Source organism: Trachemys scripta, chromosome 5 (assembly GCF_013100865.1).
Source record: "Trachemys scripta elegans isolate TJP31775 chromosome 5, CAS_Tse_1.0, whole genome shotgun sequence".
NCBI classification, from domain to species: Eukaryota; Metazoa; Chordata; order Testudines; family Emydidae; genus Trachemys; species Trachemys scripta.
The window spans coordinates 28515226-28530682 of record NC_048302.1 but is presented as its reverse complement, the minus strand read 5'-3'; positions in this window follow the sequence as shown (position 1 = coordinate 28530682).

The following is a 15457-nucleotide window of genomic DNA, read 5'->3' as shown; positions in this document are numbered from 1 at the left end:
AATGTTTGAAGTAAATTTTCTCATGTATGTTGTTGGCATGAAGGTGAATGTGTATGGAAAGCAAGAAGAAAATTTTGCCATTTTGGAGATATCTAAGCATGAGAAGCAATACTTTTCAACTGTTCAGAAATGTTTCAAAACTCTGTGCTCAGCAAGTGCTTCATCCAAATCCCACTGAAGTCAACAGAAAGAGTCACATTGACTACAATGGATTTTAGACAAGAGCCATAATGCAAAAACGGTACTTTAAAGAAAAATTTATACTTGACGTGATTTTGGACCTAATCTTTCAACCCCTCCGTGCATAAAAGCCTGGAGTCATCATGGACCTAATTTAATCATGTGAGTAGGCCCAGTGAAGTCAAAGAGACTATTCACTTGCTTTAAATTGGCATGTTCTTATGTACATTGATGAATTAGTGCCAAAACTCCTAATAATTTCAATAGTTCTCAGTGAGAACAAATACAGTCTACACGTCTAAAGGAATTTCATTTTGGAATAAGTTACAACGTCTTGTGCCTGCCCATTAGGATTTTTTCTTGTAATTTTAAATCATAAATATGTTGGGTTTGATTCTTCACTCCTTACATAGATACTTACCACACTGAAAAGTGGGTGTAAAACACTACCCTCTCAAATGGTAGCATTGCACCCCCGTTTTACACAGGTGTAATTGACTACCTGAGATGCATGGGAGTGGAGAATCAGGCTCATTTTGTCTACAGAGAAGTCTTCAAACAATAAAGACATCTTGAGGATAACAAAAATTGATTGAAATTTATAATAATTTCAAATAGTTGAATTTGCTCAATATGTATATATAGTGGGGTTGAGATAATTGCCTGCGCCCTATTATAAAGAATCTATTCAATCAGTGTCAGAACTACTCTCAAAAGACTCATCTTTCTCATCCTTTAATTTTGGAAGCTGAAATGTTTCCCTCCACCTCATTTTTTTTTAAAAAAAAACAACAACTTGTATTAATCTAAGTTTATCTGAAGAGAACAGAAGCAAACAACCAAGAGCAGAAACACTTCTTTACATTAATCATCTGTAATTTTAGATATACAGAAAGACAATAAACATATATTAAGAGATTAAAAGATAACACCACCCAATCAAGGGAGAGGGGAGTTCATGCCTTGGTTCTCTAGCACCACTTTTAGTTGGGATCTAGGGAGTGTTTAATGAGGAAGAGCCCAGAATCCAGCAGCCATTTCTTTTAAATTAACAATGTGTGGAAATCCAATGCTCTGTATATACTTATGTCACAGATATGACTATCTAGAGCATCACACACTGAAATACAAAGTAAACTGGTTCAGTTGGGAAAAGCTATACACAATTAGTCTGTTTCATACAAACACCTCCAGCCATCAATCCTTGATAATCCCTGAGCCTCTTTGTCATGCACATTTCCTTGACATACTTATTTGGACGTTCAGTCATTAGACCACACATGCACTTCAAATTCTCACACTCTAGATCTGTGCACTGCAGAAGGTACTGCTCACTGCACATCATGCAAAATTTGAAAGTGCTCGGATCTAGCAGAAGGACTAGCAGACAATACACTTTCCAATGCTATTAAAAGTAATGGGTAGATGAGATTTTTATAATGACATGGGACAGCCCCAGACTATATGAAATTTGAATTGCATGTGTGTTTTGAATTATGTACAATTGCAGAATCAACTTATGCCATGACCTTTTTTTATTTTTTCATGTTCTCTTTAAAAACAACAAAACACCACCAGCAGCAAAAGGCAAGAAAATTATATAGAAAAACGTGTTAGTGGAAAATTATAGTATTTCATACATACTAAAATTAGAAAACTTTAAGTCATGCTGTCCACAGCAATTATAAGTTAAACACATTATGCACATAATGGCAGAAAACATATAAACTACCTGCAGTAATACAAATGCTGTATACTCAATAACCAAGTTCTGGTTGCTATAGGAATAATGAATGTAATGTCCTTCATTTTGTGTGAAATGTCAACCATAGTATGGTAATACTTTGTTTTAACATACAATTTGAACCAGACCTTTGCACACAATTTAGGTTTTGCCTACATTGTTCTTAAACACAAAAATGATGCAATATTTTTACCAATTAAAATGAAATTGGCCCTGAAGATTTGCCAGTCTATATCAAGTCTCTGTGACAGCACATCTATATTTATTTATCCTGACTGTTTCTCCACGACACGCAATGACTCTTCTCTATCATGATGCAGCTGGATGCAAATTAAGTTTTTATATACACATTTAAACAGAAAGTGATGTTCACCTTAACTATAGCAGAACTGGCACTCCACTTTAATACAGTGCTACATTTGCTTTGTTGCCTAACCTGATATATGGGGGAAACACTGGTGAAATGGTAAAGAGCCTGATACTACTACCACTGAAACATGTGGCAAAACTTCCATTGACTTCAATAAGAACAAAAGCCAGTGTTAGCTCTCTAAAATGTGATTATTAATCTCTTCTCAGCAGCAGATGTGCTTCCTATTAGCCCCCTAAAAAGGGAGAGCTCCTCCCAGCTTTCTAATAACACTACTTCATAGGAATGAGGTTTTTGACTGCTAGCAGCAATCTATCTTCCTAAGGCCACTGGAGGACTACCATTTGCCTCAGTCATTTGAGTTAAGTTCATGTAACCTAAAATAGAGAAGAAAGTCAATCCATTTGAAAAGAAGAAGAAATACTGGAACAGTGACACTGATGAGTTGTTAATACCTTTCTGACTAGCTGTGATTAACAAAACAAAACAAAAAAAGTCATGCCATGTTTTAAACTGCTCTTGCTCCAGTATCTTCTCTTTATATGATGTACATCTAACATTCACAGAGAAATATTTGCTTCTGTATATACAGCTACTGACTTAGACATGTGAAAGGAAAACAATAAGAATTATAATCAGAGAAGAATTTGAGTCACAGGAAAATCATCCCTCAAAATGACAATGAAACACATTTTGATGCACCGGGCAACATTTTTGAAAAGATGTTACTGGTAAAAATCACAGCCGTGCACATAATTGGGCATAGAACTTATATGTACCTGTTAAAGTTTTCATTGGATGACCCTTAATGAAGGCCAGAAGAAAGAAATCTTACCTGTTTCTGGACAAGGAGAAGAAAGTGAAAAACTAGGTTTCTGTGTACAGCATTCACATTGATTTTGGAAGGTTAGAAAGTGGTAAATGAAAAGAGAGCCTGCATTTCTAAAGCAGCTTTCACCCCAAAGTGCTTTACCAACAGATAGATCAATATCTGTGTACAGAGACATGTACTATAAAGGGATTACTTTACCCAGCTCTGAAATACAGCCTTCTCTGGAGTGAAACACAGCAACTATTTTAACAGAGTACAACACCACGACACAGCAGCTTAAAGTTAGACATTAAGAATATTTTTTTTTGGTTGAAACTACAGAATAATATAGCTATGCAGAATATAGTTAACATAGTAGCTGGCCAGAACTTTAGGGTTAACACCCCCACTCTTACAATGTGTGTCATGGATAAGAACAGATTTAAAAATTTTATTAAGATGATGATAAAAAAAATAGTGAACAGAGTTTGAGCATAGAAGTTTCTGGTTATCAGGGAATAACATACAGATTATCAAGGGTGCAAAGTTTGGTTTAAAATCAGGTGGCATGAGGAATACATAATCTGCAATATCCCCGATTGGGGGTAAAAGGTTGATGGGTCAAAGTACAGACATTGAGATATGAGGGTATGAAGTTCATAGAGTGGTTGTGTTCGGGTGTGGAGTATAATGAGTGGATATGATGATGAGGATGGATTGACCCTCATTTGGTGAGATTTAATGTTTAGGGAGTTTATGGTTCCAGTTCATATGATCCAATGGAGAAGATCACTTGGTCCCTTTCTCGTAGTGGGAGAACGATGTCACTGTGGCTCATGCCTCCTGGTACTGTCGGTGGCCGGTGATGTGCTCGATGTAGATGTCCCTGGACCATCGGATGGCGTCTGAGACCATGAGGCGCCGCATGAGACGTGCGTAGCATCGACCGATCCGGCAGGTCCGCAGCACATGCTCGTTGCAGGGGTCCCAGGCGCCCAGGGCTCTGACAATCAGGGCGTTCATCTGCACCTCATAGCCCTTCGCTCTCAGGGTGTCAGCCAGGGGGGTGTACTTTTCCAGCTTACGAGCTCGGGCTTTGCAAAATGCTGGAGTCCTGTTCTCAAAGGAGATCGTGACGTCGACGAGGATGATCTTTTTCTGGGCCTCGTCGGTGACAACGTCAGGTCGTAGCTGGCTGTCGGAACCGGCGATGGTGCAGTTCACGGAGATCTCCCCCAGGCGTGGCACGATGGCTTTCACCAGGCGGTTCTGGATGGCATTGTGGCGCAGCTGCCAGGCTCTGGAGTGGGGTTTGCAGCTGCACAGGACATGGAGCAGGGTCTCGTTGGGGTAGCCAAACTTCCTGCAACGCTTGTCTCGGTTCCCGTGGCGGATGGCTCCGTTGAGCGGGATGCAGTTAAGCCGGGCATGGTGGATGAACTGCCAGTCAGTGAAATGGGTGAAGCCATCCCTGGCGAGGAAGTGGTTGCTGGCGTCCCACTTGCTGGTCAACTCAAAGGCTTTACCCTGGTCCGGTTTACGCTTTAGGGTTTCCACATACAGCGAGCGGATGGCGGCCTTCAGAGTCCTCTCCAGCAAGCCCCTGGCCGTCGGAGTGACGATGGTGTTGTCGTCGGACCTGATCTGCAGCACCCGGATTCCCAGCTCCTGGCGCTCCTCGCACCACTCCCAGCGGCAGCCGATGCGCTTCCCCAGGCGACGCATGGCATTGCGAGTGCGGGACCACAGTGAAGCGATGTCGTGCCCGTCCCGTCCAAATTCCCCATCCAGGGAGCCGCTCAGGAAGGTGGCGATGTCTTGGTTCAAGGGGGCTCTGCCGATCCGCTTCTCTGTCGCATCACGCAGGGCGTTCGCCGCAATGTTCCTCATCGTGGCATCGGGACATGTTATAATGAGAACCGCTTGTCAAGACCTTAGTTTTACATTATCCAAAACATAGAGAGTAAGATTTTCTAAGGCACATAAACGACATAGGAGCCTAAGTTCCATTTTCAAAAGTGACTTAAGATATGTCCACACTGGAGATGGATGTGTAATTTCCAGCTGGTGTAGACATACCCATGCTAGCTCTGATCAAGCTAATACTAAAAATAGAAGTGTAGCTATGGCAGCATGAGTAGCTGGGAGGACCAGCCACCCCATTTGAACCCTAGATACATACCCTGAGCAGCTAGTCTATCCTTCTAGCCCGCAATTCTAGTTCTAGTGCACTAGCTCAACCAGAGCTAGGGCCTATATGTCTACCCAAGCTGGATATTATACCTCCATATCCAGTGTAGATATACCCTTATGCATTTAAACCCACATCCATGCTTTCTGGAATGGCTGACGACTGAGAGTGCCAACCTCAGGGTCAAGAAGCAGGGCAAAAACCCTAAACTGGTTGTATGTCTATAATTAGATTTCACCAACCAGTAAAAAGTGTGAACTCCTAAAGCATTATAACAGTCTTACTGAGTCACAGACAATCCCCTTGGCATTCCAGTCCATCTTGCCACCCAGGCAAGCTGGATTTTGTGAGAGATCACAACAATATTCAGGGTACTCCCAGACCCAAAGGACCAATCACTTAGTGTAGGTCAATTATATTCAGATCTCAACCAAAGATAACACTTGTAGCCAATCCTGTAGCAAACTAACTAAAGGTTTATTAACTAGGAAAAAGGAATTGGGTTATTTACAAGGTTAAAGCAGGTAAATATACACAGACAAATGAGGTACAGTCTTAAGTTTTAAAAGATGACAGGTAGCTGCTATAATATGTATGCTTTATAAGTCCCTCACTTATGCTTAGAAATCCTCACCCCTCAGAGTTCAAGCAGCAGAGGAATAAAGTTTCTTCCGGTCCAGCATTTTTATTCCCTTCCTCCAGAGTGAAAACTGATAGAACAAACGTTGATGCCTGACTCCTCTTCATGTGAGCAGTGACGGCAATCAACCAAGTTTTTGTCCTTTGATGTTACACAATGGCTTCCTTGGTTTCAGTGGACCCTCTTGTCTGCAGGCCCAGCGCTTTACACTAATTAATGGTTCTTTCCTCTTTGTTGAGTTACACAATTATAGAGGTTTACAATAGAAATATTTGTTATCATTCTGTGATATGGGGTACAGATAAGTAAGAGTAAGGGCAAGTCTACACTTAAAAAAATAGTTCCACCAGCATACAGCCACTGCAGTAATTAAATTGTGTTTGCATGTCCACACTATGCTCCTTGTTTGGGAAGTATGCATCCTCACTAGCAGCGCTTGCATTGATGCAGAGAGCAATGTACCATGGGTAGCTATGCCACTATCTAGTGCAGGGTGTTCTGGGGAAGGTTTTGCAATGCCTCATGAGGCCAAAATGAGTCCTGCAGGGGTGACTGGGAACATGATTTCAGTGTCCCATAATGCAGAGTTCTGCATCCCATAATTTAATCAGTATCCCATAATGTTTTGCGCCTCTTCTCAAAATTCCTGTGAACCCACACGTCCCTCCTCACTCTCTGCCATCTGTGTCAGAAGGATGGCTCCTACACAGCTCTGCACTATTGTGATGAGTGTTGAGAGCACAGGGCACCTGATCCTGTAGTATTTTCAGAGCTGCCAAAGGAGCTGTGGGGAACATGCCAGGTCCTTGGAGGCTAGGTTGCAGTGGAACATAGAAACAATTCAAAGTTGTTGGCAACATTCACGGAGCAGCTGCAGATGGTGGAGCACTGGTTCTGGGCCTGAGAAATTAGTACTGACTGGTGGGATTGCATTGTCATACAGGTTTGGGATTGTAAGGGGTCGGACTCACCCCTGCGGCGCCTCCTGCTGGTCGGCTGGGGAATCAGCTCAATCCAGCCCGGAGCACCCTCTGCAGGCCGGTGATCTGCCTTGTCCTCTGCTGGCTCCCGTGTCCCTCCCAGGACCCCGGTGCCCCTTGCTCTGGGTGCTACCCCCTGGCAGTACCCACACACGCTGGGTCTCCCCTCCCAGGGGAACCCCCACCCTCTAACCCCATCTCACCTCAGAATAAGACTACTGCCAGTCACCATCTAGCCCCACTCCCTGGGGCAGACTGTAGTATCAGCCACTCATCACTGGCAGGGTTGGGTTTGGACCTGCTGCCTTGGCCTACACCTGGGTTGCCCTCTGCAACGCCCAGGACCCCTTAGCCTAATGCTAGGCCACAGCCTGGGGCTTTCTAGGCAGGAGCGCCCCAGCCTTTCCCCAGCCCTGCTTCACTCAGGTACCCTGTCTCTGCTTCCCTGCAGCCAGGCCCTTCTCTCTCAGAGTGCAGAGAGAGACTTTGAGCTCCTGGCTCCCAGCCTCTTTATACAGGCCAGCTGGGCTCTGACTGGGGCGTGGCCCAGCTGCAGCTACTTCCCCAATCAGCCCAGTAGCTGCTTCTCCCTGCAACAGCCTTCTCCCAGGGCTGTTCCAAACCCCTCAGGGCAGGAGCCGGTATCCACCCCGCTACAGGGATGATGGGGGGGGGGATCCTTTAGCAGTGGGCGGGCTTACGCCCGCCCACTTCCCAGAACCCAATATGTACAGGGATGATGAGCAGTGGGCTGGGTGCTGAGCTTTCAGATACACAAGGCCACATTCTTGGATCTGCGTGCAGAGCTTGCTCCAGCCCTTCAGTATAGTGAGACCAAAATGAGATCTGCACTAACAGTGGAGAAGTGGGTGGTGATTGCTCCAGGGAAACTTGCAACACCGGATTGCTTACCAATCAATCGGGAATCAATTTGGAGTTGGGAAATCCACCGTAGGGGCTGTTATGATGCAAGTGTCCAGGATTATTAGTCACATCCTGCGACAAAGGACTGTGACTCTGGGCAACATGCAGGAGATCCTGGATGGTTTTGCAGCAATGGGATTCCCTAACTGTGGTGCAGCAAGAGATGTAACGTACATACCTATTTTTGCAACAGACTGCCTTGCCACAGAGTATATCAACAGAAAAGGCTACTTTTTTATACAATACAAACACTGGTGGATCACTGGGGATGCTTTACTGACATCAACGTGGGCTGGTATGGGAAGGTGTAGGATGCGTGCATCTTTAATAACACAGGACTGTTCAAAAAGTTGCAAGAAGGGACTTTCTTTCCACACTGGCGGATTACTATTCGGGATGCTGAAAAGCCAATAGTGATCCTGGGAGACCCAGCTTACCTTTTACTCCCATGGCTCATGAAGCCATATTCAGGTGACCTTGACAGCACCAAGGAGCACTTCAGCTACAGGCTCAGCAGATGCAGAATGATCGTTGAATGTGCCTTTGGTCATTTGAAAGGTCACTGCCTCTGTCCGCTCTTGAGTTTGGACCTCAGTGGAAAAAAAATCCCAATAGTTACAGCTGCCTGCTGTGTCCTGCGTATCTGTGAGGCAAAGGGGGAGAAAGTTTCTGCCAGGCTGTCTGCTGATTTTGAACAGCCAGATACCAAGTCTATAAGAAGAGCTCAATGTGGAGCCCATTTGGCTCAGGGAGACTTTGAAAGACCATTTCAATTGTGAGCCATAGCAATATATGTAGTATGCTCTACCTGGCATAGCTCTAAGTGTAGACACTTACATAGGTTGACGTAAACTGGCTTGCGTTGATCTAACTCTGCAATGCAGAACAGGCCTTAAAAGACGTGGAAACGGGAAAATTGAAATGGAGGTTGTAGGGTACACATCTTAATTGGATTAAGATGTACTGATCAGCAGTAGTAAACATCATGAAGTAAGACTTCTCTCTTTACTGTTCCCTCTGCGCTCTCTCTCATGGACTATTCCATGTATTTCAATAAGATCAGTTACATGTATTATGTTAAGTTTCCATACGCTTGAACATATTCAAATGAGATTACTCACTGGGATATGTTTAGTCACAAATTTTCATGTCATCTCCATGAGACAAAGATTCTAAAACATTCAAAAAACAACACTGAGGTACAGCTCTGGAGGGGTGATGGAAGTGTGAATATCCCACCAACAGAACTGCATCTATGTGACATTGTCATTTTCATGACTGACATGCAAATTTGCATGAGTTTCACAATGAATTGAGAAACTTTGGGTCAAATTCTGACACCAGTTTTACACCAGTATAACCAAGAGCAGAAGTTGGCTTTGAATATGTGCTACCTCGATAATATTTAAAACCATTTCCATCCATAGATTTTACAACCCTTGCTCACATGGAGTAGTGCTCAATTGTGTGAGTGGTCCTAATGAAGCTAGCATGAGATTGGAGTCCATCTTTACATGGTAACTGACTAAATAGGGAAAGAGTCATAGAACTTTGAAATGGGACAAATCTGTTAAAGTGACTAGTTCATGCCCCTGTCAATGCAGACTTGTTCAAAACTCAGTGATAAAACAGTAGGAAGACCCTGTGGACTTCTGGTTCCAGCCTGTAACATTTCATATCATCCACAGCTGTAAACTGGAAAATAGTAATAAACCAGATTTCAGTGAGAGATCAGCTTGGGTCTAGTGCCAAAGATTAGAGATAGTTACAATCTACTAACACAGAAATCATCAAAATAATTTATGGATCTCAACCTAGTGGGTATAGCCAGAAGATGTTTTTTAGAAAGGTGGCTCCTCTGGGATGGGAAATGATAACAAAGATTATATTTACTGATCCACTAACTGACATGTAATATTGTTGAACAGTGTTCATTAGAGCCAGGTCCCTGCAGCAACAACTGTAGAGGTTTCCTCAACTCATCTGTACCAGCAAATGAAGCCACTCTAAGTGACCTACATAATTAAAAAGTCAGAAGTGTGAGAAATTTGTAATAATAATATCATGATGAAAATGTATTAAATGACACTAGTTTTCTCTTGCTTTCTTGAACATGATTGAAAAAGTTAAAACAATTGCCCCTCCTTGAACAGCTGCTTCACAGAAAGTAACAAATGGATACAGATAACTAAATTTCATAATTTTTTATAAGTGAAAATGAATTATAAAACAAAAAATCAAGTTTTTTCCATCATTTAAGAAACATGGGTATCAAGTGAAAACTTAGCCTACAACAACTCAAAAGTATCACAGTGCCCTCTGCCATTGCTGTATAAATCCTGCAAATATGTCTTTTGCAAAGTAATGACTGCACATTACGCTACGCAATGCTTTTTTCCTTGCTATTCACCATATGTGAATGAGATGCAGGTTCAGCGTCAATACTAAAACTCCGTAAGGTGAAACTCAGTTTTAAAAAAACAACTCTGAAGAAAATAGGATTCAAGAAAATATTTATTGAAAATTGAATGAAATGGACCATGAAAGATTCTACGTTCATCAAAGCAGAAAAGTTTTTTTGTGATACAGTAAAATCTGTAGGGATAATGTGAACATGAAGCCAGCATTAAATGTTTAAAATTCTTGTTATAACTGCTTTGGCTAATAAAGGATATGGAAATAGATTATCTTTGTTTCAGTCACAGTGCCTCCCTTCACTCAATGAGTAATTCTCTCATTATAATTTTAAAATATTACAGCACTTTATAATGCCTAACCTGGGAATGATTTTTAAGTATTTTTTGAAGAATATCCATAAAATAATCTACACTCAATAAAAGTTTCATTCATTCATCCATAGATGATTGAAAAGTTTAATTCCTTATTTTAAAATTCTGGGGTGTGGTTTATTTTTTTATTTATTGAATGTAGTAGACTTACCAGGGCATTCTGCAGGCAGACTTCTCCATATATGTACTACGGTTCTTCTCTCCTGAGTGACCTGTGACTTTCATTGATGGTAAGAGTAATGGATCAACTAAAATCCCTAGTGAACCACTTTAAAGAGTTATCGCCAAAGCTTGTTCTAGGGATATTCCAAAACTGCAGTTGCTCCCATGGCACTTTTTTGCCTATGTCACCCTTAGCAGTTAAGGAGATGGGGTTGTTTTCCCTCACCCCGTCCACTTGCTTGTTACACCCACTTACTGTGGCTGTCTTTAGGCCCAAATCCTGCAAATATTAGGCAAACATAACTTTACTTACATGAGTAGTCCTATTGACATTAATAAGACTACTCACATGAGTAAAGTTATGCACATGCTTAAATGTCCACAAGGTCAGGGCCTTGGATCGTAAAATCACTGGAGCAAGGATAATTTCTTCCGTATGTTTTATGGTACCTAGAACAATGGCCTCTGTCTACTTGGGATTTCTGGATACTACTGTAATATTAATAATACATATAAAATAATGAAAAGGCTATAATTAATTTACAGTACTTTCATTATATGCTATGTCACCTGGTCCCTATTCACTAAATCATTTCAATGCATGCTTAAAGTCAAGCACGTGTTTATGTCCCATTGACATTAGTGGGATTTGAAAACGTGTTAAGTTCTTTGTTGAAATGGGCTCATAATCGGTAAGAGTTTGATCCTGCACCTATGGAAGTCTAAACAAAGCTTTTATTGACTTCCATGGTACAGGATCAAACACTACACAGTCCACACAGTCCACAACATATGTAATCACATAAGTCATATGTATCTTACCATCTTTAAGTAAATTTTTCATATTTTATAGTTGTAGGAGGGAAAAGAGCATGGCTAAAAAGAAAGTTGTATATCTTGTCTAGACCCTTTTAGACCATTATCATGACTGACTCTGACTCAGATTCTGTAATGAGGAACTAGCTCATTTTTGCATTATAGTGACATTTACTTGGTACAGAAGAAATTATTTCTGTGACATGAACTCTGCATGCAGTTAGCACTGTATCACACAACACACTAGAGAGCTTCAAAAGCATATTGCACTTATTATTTTCCTATAATAAAAATGATTTTGATTATTAGATTTGCAGAACTAAACAGTCTCTCCCTCTCTATTGTGACAGCATTAGCCTTTTGCCCCTCTGCAGGGAAAGTCTAAAGCTAAGATGCAATTGCTCACACTAAGACATAATAATAACAGCATGTTGGACTCATATAAACAAGTCATTTGCATGGGTACACCCCCAATCTGGTATAATGTAGATCAGTTTTTAATTCAGGATCATATAAAGTTTTTACAGCCAGCTGATTCTCAGAAAACAATCTTTTCCTCCTCCAAAAAGAACACACTCAGTTGATGTCTGATAGCAAGAGTATGATAAATTACCAGTGAAGGATGATTGAATCTGCTTGGAAGATTAAACTGCATTTTCTGCTGTACCTACTGAGAACAATGAGGGAAAATTAATGTCACACATTCCTTATTAAATCAAAGTCAAGCAGTTGATGATTTATTCTTGTGATGTCTTCATCAGAGAGCTAAAATATATTTGTATCATAAACGTTCAAGACACAAAATGTTTTAACATGGTCACCGGCATTATGGATCATGATTGATAGGCGATATATAGTGCTTGAAGACCTCACCAGAAAACCAAACAAGTAAGTGAGAACTCTGTTCCTTGGGCAGCTAAACAAAAACAGGTATTCCAGTTAGGTATGTAGCACAGGGTTTTCATACTATCAAATATGTTAACATTTTCACACATCCAAAAGTGAAAAATATGTGAAGTGCCTATATGTGGCAGATATTACTGTGGACCAATATACACAAATAATAGCCCAATTTTCAACCATAAATAATGTCCAAACTGCACATCTAGATGCTCATAACAGCTCCTAAATCATAAATTCCCCTTCTTACTCAACTAAGTGCCCATTCAGCTTGAAAAGGGACAATTTGGGTGTCTTACTACTTGTCCATGTTTAGAAATTCAGCACAGAGTTTTAGAGATACAGTAGCATTTCTAGACTACAGGCTTTGTCTATGATAGGTTTCTTTGCACTACTATAAATCCCTACTGTAAACACTCTCTATTGGAGTAAAAAATAACTTACACCAGTATATCTTACTCCAGTTTGAGTTACTCCAATGTAAATGTGGAGAGAATCAGGCCTAATGGCATTACTTCCTAATTTAAATCAGTGTGACTGAGAACAGAATTTGGCCACATAAATGGCAGTGATTCCAATATGAAAAATTTTACTTGTACTTAGGTATTTATCACAGAACTTTGAACATTTCATCTGCGTTCTGCCCATTAATCCATATCCAGCTGAACTATTTCTAATGTACCAAATCTCTCAACCCCCTCATATCGCTATCTTTGTAAAAAGCAATAAATAAATGAATAAATAAAATCACCTTGCCAGAAAAAATCACCTTCTTTACCTGCAAAATGTTGAATTCCTCCATCACTAATGTGTAAGTCCCTTTGTTTTCAGTTTAAACCGATTTTTATGGAAAAAATCCTGGGTTTTACAAAAAATATTATTCATTTTTTTCCGATTTTCACCCTATTTTTGTCTCATTCAAATATATAAAAAAAGTACTTACTTTATTAGGAAAATACAATATGTTGCATGAGATATATGTATTATGATAATATATTAGTCTGCATGTATACGCAAAGCTGCCTGTTGAAATAAGGCTATATGTATTAGTCTAGAAAATACACACAACAAACAAACAGGCATGCACACAAACTCTGGGAAGTGCATGCACATCTGAATGTACTGATGAATCTCACACCCACCACATACACATTTCAAGCTGTTAGCAGACAACGCTTTAAAGATCTGACATGCTAAAATGGGAAGAAAATAAACATCTGTATCAAAATGTTTCAGAACACAAAGAAGTATTTGAAAGTTTAAAAAAAACAGGAGAAAAGGATGAAGTTGATTGTATGTGCTGCAAATGGTGTGGCCCAATAATTAAATGTAAAAATTTATAGGCTAATAGTTCTAAGTCTAAACAGTAAACTGTTTATTCAAATGAAAAGTTTTATTTGGTGATTAGCGATATATATTTTAATTAAACTCAGAGATGGCGTGTTTTGAGTTCAGTTTTAGTTTTGCAGCAAACCACATTGAATTCCATTCATCAAAGCATTAATCTACTGAATACTTTTTCCCCATCCTTCCATCCACCAAAATAACCCCCAATATTTACCCAGAAAAATATTAATAGTTTTTCCACCAATTTTCACCCGTTTTTGTTGTAGAAATAAACACTGATAAATTACTTATCTTACTTACTTAAATTAAATAAAATAAAAACCAAAACCAAAGGGCCGCTATCCTGGATCAGTAACAAGTATAAGATCAGATAAATCACAATCCCTTCAGGGCTAAATTATTGGAGTAGATCCCCTTAATAAAACATAACATTTTATAATCTCCTACTAATCAGTTAAATATTGTTATTTATTATCATTATTTTAATTTCAGTAAGCCCAGAGTCTCCATCCCAGGTCAGGCCTCATTATGCTAGACACTGTACAAAGAAGGTCCCTGCCCCCAAAGAGTTTACTTTTGAATATTTGTTTCTAAATGTTTTGAAGTCCATGTTGGCTTTGGATGGATGGGGTAAGAACAAGTGATGGAAGATTACCTGATAGTGGGAAACTAGCTGGATCCCTTAACTACTCATTTCCAAACATTGCAATACTCAGGCTTTTTAAAAAGGTGTATGCTTTTAAAAAGGAAAGTTTCATATTCCTTTTTGGGTATTAGCTGGACTCAACTGAAAAAGAAATGGTGGGTTTTACTGGAGAGGCAGATCTTTCTTTTTGGTATTACAAATTTCCCGGGGATTTCTTTTAAGTGAACACCCAAATTTGAAATTGGGTTTGTATATAAGGTGTGTTGGACAGCTCTGCTCTGCCAGATCTTACAAGGCCCTCCCAAGCAAGGCTCTCCTCCTACAGATAATAACATCTGTATGTGGTATGTGTAGTGGGAATTTTTACCTGAGTGTGCTTTGGGGTAGTAGTGGACAATGAAAGGCAAAGGAAAAGGACACCTGTTCATATATAGCAGGGGTGGGCAAACTATGGCCCACGGGCCACATCCGGCCCACTGGACCGTCCTGCCCGGCCCCCGAGCTCCTGGCCCAGGAGGCTCGCCCCTGGCCCCTCCCCTGCTGTTTTCCCTCCCCCACCACAGCCTCAGCTCGCTTGCTCCGCTGCAAGCACAATGCTCTGGGTGGCGGGGCTGTGAGGTCCTGGGGCAGTGCAGCTGCAGAGCCCGGCCTGACCCAGTGCTCTGTGCTGTGTGGTGGCGGCAGCAGTGTGGCCTGGCTGCAGCCAGGTGCCGCAGCTATAGCGCCGGGCTCTCCTGGCAGTGTGGGTAAGGGGGCACGGAGTAGGGGGAGTTTGGGGTGGTGGTCGGGGGCAGGGGTGTGGTTAGGGGTTGGGGAGGGGATAGGGGCAGGGGTCCTGGGGGGGCAGTCAGGAAGGAAGGGGAGGTTGGATGCGGCGGCAGGGGGCAGTCACCCCGATATATAGTAAACTGGCAAAGTGTTCCTAGTGTGGACACAATACTGGCAAAACTGTATAAT